Consider the following 8,425-nt stretch of genomic DNA (forward strand, 5'->3'; position numbering starts at 1 on the left):
CCGGACAGACACCACCAAAACAGTACCTCACCTCCCACCCCATTGGTTCAACAGTACCTCAACTCCCACCCCATTGGTTCTACATTACCTCACTTCCGACCCCATTGGTTCAACATTACCTTGACTCTCTCTGCGTCTCTCTGACAAAACAACTCCACCCACAGGGGAACACTACCCCCCCCCCCCCCCCCCCCCTCTTCCTCCTACTCATCTTCCTCCATTTACAAATCTGTCAGATTTGCTATTGACGTGAACTGATAAAGTAAACAAGCAGAGTGATGTTCACCACACAATAATGGTAAACAACAGATACTTCAGTGGACTTTATTTAATGAAAAGCAAATTTTCTTTATTCCTGATTAACCCATCTCATAGTTTGTCTAAAACTAGCAAGCTAAATAACTAACTAGGTAACGTTAGACTATGCAAACAATTAAAGCACAGATCAAATCTTGCTAGCATGTAAACTTATGTCACCAAAATTCCCTGGCCTTTTGTGCTTTTTTTTTTTTTACATATCACAGTTGAAAAACAGTTTCAAGTTACAAGTATTTTACAAATTACCTTTAAGTATTTTCAGAGGTGTTTGTGCAAGCGTTTCTGAAGTTTCTAGAATCCTCCATCTTGAACGAAAAAGAAGGGGAGGGGTTTGAGGGGAGGGGTATAGGTATAGTCAACAATGCATCATATAACCGAGGTGTGGCTTAACCTGGGAGAACACAGTCCCAAGAAAGCCATGCAGTTTAATGGAAATAATAAACTCCATCTCCCAGCATTCCCTGTGTTGTCCAACATTCCATGACACATGCAGTTTAATGGAACTGCTCATCCACAAAAAACAATCTACACCAAAAGTTAAACACCTGATGGGAAAGCAAAATACCTCACTGACACTTTCAGGATACATTACTGTCCCTGCATTGTTTACAGTGGGTGAAAGATTTCCCTAATTTCTCCTTCTTTTATTGTCCGATGAGAGAATATTTCACACAGTTTTTGTAGGGGGGGGGGGGGCGGATTATTCTGGAGACTTATTGACTGTCTTGCTTTTTGTCTGACTTGTGTTGCACTTGCTTGATGTTTTGCTGTGTTAGAAAAGTTGTTGACTCGCTAGTTTGTCATAAACAAAGTAAGCTAATTTAAACAGGTTTCACTAAGTTTTGCTGCTATCAAGACATCTCGCTAGCGATGTTAGCAAGCTTGTTATAACACGCTTGGACATTGATGCTAGTAATAATTGCTCTCGTGTCGGCTTCTTTGTAATGCTATTGTGATAGCTATGTTGGCTAGCTTGCCAACAAGTGTCCTAACACAGTCAAACATCAAGCAAGTGCAACAGCTGACCTGGGCTCAGTTCTCGGGCAATGCAAGATGCTATTGGAAGTCCCTTTGGATTAAAGCGTGTTGTAGTTGCATGATTTGGTTACTTTGTCTTTCATGACTTACACAAACAGTAGTAATACAGTTACTTTTTACCATAATTTTCACCCTTGTCTCAATACCATGTCCGTTTTACAAAACACTAAACACATTCACCGTATCAGTAGACTATGTGAACTAAACACTTAACACATTCACCATATCAGTAGACTATGTAAACTAAACACTTACCACATTCACCATATCAGTAGACTATGTGAACTTAACTGTAGTTACTTTCGCAATGCTTTGATACCAAATTCATTCAAAGACCAATTCTTGTGAAATTCATGGATACCTGTATCAAAACACTATGCAACTACAGCAATTTTGCAGACATTTAGATACTCTGTTCAAAATATGTAGTAACTTTGATTATTATTACATAGAGTAATGAAACTATATACTTGAAATATGACAGCTTGTTCAGATTTTTGTGGAAAATGTATTCCGTTTTCTGCTTTGTTTTGTTTGTTTGCAGCCTTGTTACCAACTATACAGGAGTGGTAAAACAGCATTTGCACTGAAATGTGGACGTATTAAGGAACAATATAGATGATGTTACTGTTGTATATGTTAGTGATGGGCTCTCATTGAGAGAATGTGACCCAAAAATCCCACTTGCCTTATAAATATTTGTGGAATATGGGCAGTTTTTGGGTCGGATAAGACGTGCTAAAGATTTAAGGCAAGGGAGAATGTTGCAGTACTGTAAATGTAAAGATCATAAAAAATGTCTCGCTATATTCAGAGAACACGAAGTATCAGCATTAAGGCTTCAGGACACTTAGTGGTAGACTCACATACTGTTGTTTCACTTACTGTAATGAAACGTGTCACAGTAATTTTACAGTATGTTGTGTATTGTTTCTTTAGTAACCCTTAGGTTTTGTGAGATGTATTTTACACGGCTATCTTTATGTTGTTCCTCCAGTAACTTTTATGGGTTTTGTGACGGTCTATTCTGTTATAGCTGCATGCTGTTTAGTGCCATTGGTCGAAAAAAAATTGAATTATGTCTCAGGGAAACCCTGCATAAAGTTGAGCGTAAATATAAATGTATTCTACTACAGCCAACTTGTTGCTTGTTTGTAAACTGTGTGTTTAATGATTGATTCAAGCAAATGTTCACTGAGAAAACATCAGCTTGTTATAATTTCTCCCTGTATATCAGGGGTGTAACACACAAACACACACACAGTTGTATAAAGGGACAATTAACCCCGAAAGAATTTAGCTGAGTTTGACAAAAAGGGTTTTAGTTGGTAATTGAGGACTCAACCTTTAATGTAACCTGGGATTCTACATGTATACTAACTTAGTGCTATCACAGTAAAAAGCTATGACACAAGTAATCATTTATTTGCTCCTAGCTTTACTGTTCACTCCCTTGTACGTCGCTTTCGACAAAAGCGTCTGCTAAATGACTAAATGTAAATGTAAATGTAAATGTAGTCAACACACACGCACACACGCGCACACACACACACACACACACACACACACACACACACACACACACACACACACACACACACACACACACACACACACACATACACACAAACACACACATAGAGTGGATCAGCCTACCTGTGCATTCTGCATCTCTGCTGTTTTGTTTATTAACTGCTGTGATTCAAGATATTCAGGTTAAAAAGAACAGTGGTGGTCCGTCAGGGCCTTCAAGGCCTTCTCTGCTGGCCTAAACATCATCAGAAAATAAATGTAATAAAATAAATGTAATTTTAATATTTTCTTTTCATAAATATGTATTAAATTATTCCCCATAGTCCATTATCTTCATCTCATAGCTTCCAGCGTTGTTAATTTATGTTAGAGCTTTCATCCAATCATATTTCAGCTATCATGTGTTGCCACGCTCCGGGAAATCTTCCCCGAGAACAGAAATCTTCCCTGAGGCCTTCAAAATTCACATTGAAGGCCTGTGTACATCTGATTGGTTATCACAACTGGCTGTTTCAGTTAATTTAAGTTGAATGAACTGAAACAGACAGTTGTGACAACCAATCAGATTTCGAGTTGGCGACACTGGGCCTTCTAGAAGGCCCGGAAGATTTATTTCCTCGCGTTGAACGTGACACGTAAACGTCCTTTGATTGGATACTGAGGCAGACTGGTGCATTGCTTCAGTGCTCAGTTTAGTTGGCTAATGCGAAAACGACGTACATCGGTTTCAATGCTTATTATGCTAGTTGTTTCAATTGGTAAGACTAAATATAATTACATTAACCAACTCAAATAAACTAGTTTACACCAACTTGATAATTCCAGTTTTTGATACAATTACAACGCCATTTTCAAGACGGAACTTTCAAGAAAAACTGGATATCGTGAGGATGGGAAGTTTAATGAAACTGCTTTGCAGGTGGGACAATGCGATGTTTAGTGGACAAACTTGTTAAAGCTCACATAGGCTACTTTCGGTGGACTTAATAAAACTTTGTAGACTAATCTCTGAAAATCGCCTTTTATTTTTAAGTTGTGACAGTAATATCCAAGCGATCATATAACTGAGAGTTTACTACTCTTAATGTATTGTTAATACGGGTGTATTGACTTTTAAATGCTCCGGAAATATTAATAAAGTCTGTTGTACTCGACTATAAGGTGATGCAATGCTCACTTATACTGCCTTTCTGTATAAATATAATTGTTCGAGAGCCATGGCGTCATAATGATGGTATTAGGAGGTGGATTCGCTCAGTTTAACATCGTGTAGGACATCGCTGAAGGCCTAGTCGTGAAATGCACGGACCGCCACTGAAAAAGAATAAGGCCTGATGGATTAACCAAATTATTTTGTGAGGACAAATATTTCCCTATCTGAACTTGAAGGATCTATGCAAAACGATGGAACTAGGAAGCCACTCCTCAGCACACAATGTTCTGGGGGGAATGAAACGTAGCCTATCACTTGGCAGGTCTTTATGTGCTTGTGGTTGTGAGAGAAAGCAAACACAATGGCAGAGGCTAGTTCGAAGAAAAGAAGAAAGAATGAAGAGGACTCCTCCAAGTGTTATGCTGGACCTGGAGATGTGGAGTGTGACATCTGCACTGAGGGAGAACACAAAGCTGTCAAATCCTGCCTGGATTGTGTGTTTTCTTACTGCGAAAAACATTTCAAAGTTCACAATGACATGAACCCAGGAAGAGAACACAAGGTGATTGATGCCACAGGCCATCTACAGGAGAGGATCTGCTCTCGTCATAAGAAGGTTTTTGATATATTTTGTCAAACCGATCAGAGTTTGATCTGCGTTCTTTGCACGATGGACGAACATAAAGGCCATGACACAGTCACTGCTACAGCAGAACGGACAGACAAACAGGTCAGTACTGGACATACATGTGTCAAACATTTCTATGAGGGCTCTATGAGGGCTCTCACGTACTAACTGTGAATGTTATACTATAACTACAACAATATTGTCTCACCAGTCTTTAAGTTTGGCTGTTTCCGCAATGACTTTGCACATTCAGGAAATGATTATCATGTGCAAGATCCAGTGTTGAGTTAAAACAGGTTCTACAGGTTCCGAGCCAGCTTGACAAGTTTTTGCTGTTTAAGGAGGGGTTGTAAAGGTTCTCATATCTATTCGACCTCTTGTGTTATGTTTGTTTATAATCAACTAGAATAAGCTTGTGAGACAGTCTGCAGGATATTCATAAAAAAACGTGCCATTAGTATAAACAGTTGAGACCATAGACATATACATGTCTCTGGTTGAGGCAAAACTTTTCTGTTAGTCATTTCTGATATGCAGTTGCTATTTAGATACTAAAGTTATCTTTGTTTATTGTTTCCATGGTAATAGGAGCCGTCAGAATAATTTGCTTTTCTGTTGGCCATTTCTGATATGCAGCACATGAGGGCAAAGCAAATGGTGCATGGTCTTGATCATTTAGATTTCGTTTCAGTATTTCAAAGTGAATGAGATGTGGGAGCACAAAAACAGTGAGCGTCTAGCAGCGATTTTCATATCATAGACATATGATGCATGTACTGTATATGTCTATGGACGGGATCTCAAACATGCACAAAAGACGTCATCTCCAGTTGTTGTTGTTGTCCATTGTCCAGTTGTTGTAACAATCAAAAGTTACATGCGCGGTTCTCAGATAAACAACCAACTCCGATGGAATTATCTTGGGGTGTAAATCCGACTTCAGTCGGACACAACATATCGAGATTTCTGGAGTTAGGCCTACATGAAATAGATCTTCGATTTAAATCCGATAAAGCTTGAAATCTGGACACATGTAACCGCAGTGACTGTTGAGCAAAACCTGGCGATCTGATACAAAGCCATAGCATTACATCAGGATCGTCATTTTACAAGCAAGTTATCGTTACACTGACTCTGAAATACTTTCAGCAACATGCACACATACTGCTACGTTACTGTACTGTTATCTAGATTGTCACCATCCTAGCTAGATAGATAGATACCTCTCCACTGTCTCTCACCAGAGACGGAATAAAAAATAAGAATAAAGAATCTTTGTAGCTTATTAGCTAGCCTCAACTATTATATAGGCCTACAGATCTTACCCAGTGGTGAAATAACATGACTAGTCTACAATGTTGTGCTGGTTGCATTTATTGAAGAGGTTCTGGGGGTTTCTCATTTTTTGATTGAGACCTGTATGCTTTTGCTTAAATTATTGTTGTGTCTATATAGGGGATATTGATGAATCCCAAAAAGGACTGTATTGCTGATTGAATGAATAGGTTACAATCGCCACAGGTCTGTCCGGTCAGAACAAGAATGGATGATGCCAAAGTCCAATGATGATGAAGGTTTATTGCACACACACATGAAGTGATGAAGGGAAAGTTACAGATGATGGAATGATAGGTTGCCTGAATACAATATCCTCGTAAGGGACTTACACACATGAATCCATGGTTTCTATGGAGATGACAATAACAAGACATGCAGATATAAACAATTATGTACAACAAGAATGAATATGATATATATACAAGATGAATGTTACTATGAATGAAATGCGGATCTGTCCCTTAACCGTGCCGTGTAACGGTGAACATTCCATAACAACAGTAACTGGAATACAAATGATACAGATGAACTGATAAGTAAGGGATAATGTATTGTTCGGAGGTCATTCTCCAAAAATAATTCCCGACGGGTCGGGGTGTTGTTCGTCCTGAAGGGAATTATTTTTTGAGAATGACCGACGGACAATACATTATCCCGCTTATTATACGGGTACTTGCCAAAAACGATAGAAGACATTCCTCCAACATACCTCTTTTTAATGATTTAGTTGCCGTTTCATGAGTCCCGTTTAGAAATAAATAGTTCTTCAAGCAAATAGAACTTTGAAGTTTCAGGTGTTGCATTAGGGTAGAGTGAGTACAGTTGAGACACTTTTTGCTTTATTGTCTACTGCACAAAAATTAGACTCTCAAAATACTCTGAAAATAATTGATACTTTATATGACGTTTCCTTTGATTGTATACTAAAATATTATCAATCAATAATATCTATAACTTGATTAATTTATTCATAATTTGCTCATAAACATGAGGTGCGATTTTGTCTCAACTGTACCCATGTGTTTTACAGTGGGGTACAGTTGAGACGGTACCCGAGTACAGTTGAGACACCCATTGAAACCCATTGATGGTGACTGACCAATGACCAATGATTGAAAATACAGGCTAGCCTAGCTGTCTCAACTGTACCCGATCGACCACCTTACTTATTTAGACCCCAACATCAATTATTCTAATCACTTTCATGTTTGAAAAGACACCCATTAATATAGGACAGGTCTTATATCAAAAATATGTTTTTTGTTTTTTTCATTTGCTTGGTTTTTTGTCTACTTGACTTCTAACCTGCTGATCGCGGGTACAGTTGAGACACCGTGTCTCAACTGTACCCTGCTGACCACCTCACGCTTTTCGCTAGATTATGCATTGACCTTGCATGACATGATAGCATGGAATATGTAGATTTATAGTGCACAGAATAACGTTTGCAATGATGTAATTTGTGTTTGTTGATGACGTATGGTTAGTAAGATATTCAATGTAGAAGGGACATGACAAAATCAAGATCAAGCTAGGTAAAAAAAACTTTCGCCGATATCTCTGTACGGGAGATATGTTAGGTGCTCAAATTTCCTGGGATCAAAGAGGACGTTAGTATGCATGTGCAAACTAAAAATCACGTCTCAGGATTGCTGAGAATACAAGTTATGTCGGGTGTCTCAACTGTACTCATGTCTCAACCGTACTCACTCTACCCTACTTGCTGACTTCAAATTACTGTCTACTGTTGCGTTAAAATGACTGGACTTCTGGCGGAATGATATGAAAGATGTGAATTAGAAGTACAAAACCCGTTGCCAATGACAGCGGTGATTAATTTTCGCAGCGGTATGTTATCAGGATTTAATGGACCTATGACGTATGGCCCATTCAAATCAACGGTACTTTTTGGAACGTTCTGAAGAGCCGTATAATAAATGTAATTAACAGATACTATATACAATGACATGAACTGACATGAATGACACATATGGCAAACACTCACTTCTTAAATGACGCACGGTAAGTGAATGATCGCAAATTAATTGTCCAACAAACTCCTTGATGCTCCTCTCTCCAGCTCTGCTCCCACACAATTGCCAGAGAGGGGTAAGCCTTATATAGAGGCGAGAGGGGCTGAGAGGCATGTTCAGGCATGCCTCAGGGGGAGACTTGAAACTGTCTCAGTGGTATGGGGGCTGCCTAGAAACTGTCTCGGGGGGGGGGGGCAAATGGACGGTGACATTCCACTGTTTACGAACCCCACAGAACCTAGGGTCTGACCTTGTTATCACCCCAGGTCCTGTGAGTGGCCCAAACAGCGGGGTGCCTCAGCTAGATGCAGCTGGGGGAGCAGCCTTTGTAACATTTGAGGAGAGTCGCATATTAACGCTTTGAGGGTGTGTACCTGCAAACAG

The sequence above is a fragment of the Sprattus sprattus genome (genome assembly GCF_963457725.1).
Source record: "Sprattus sprattus genome assembly, chromosome: 15".
Lineage (NCBI taxonomy): Eukaryota > Metazoa > Chordata > Actinopteri > Clupeiformes > Clupeidae > Sprattus > Sprattus sprattus.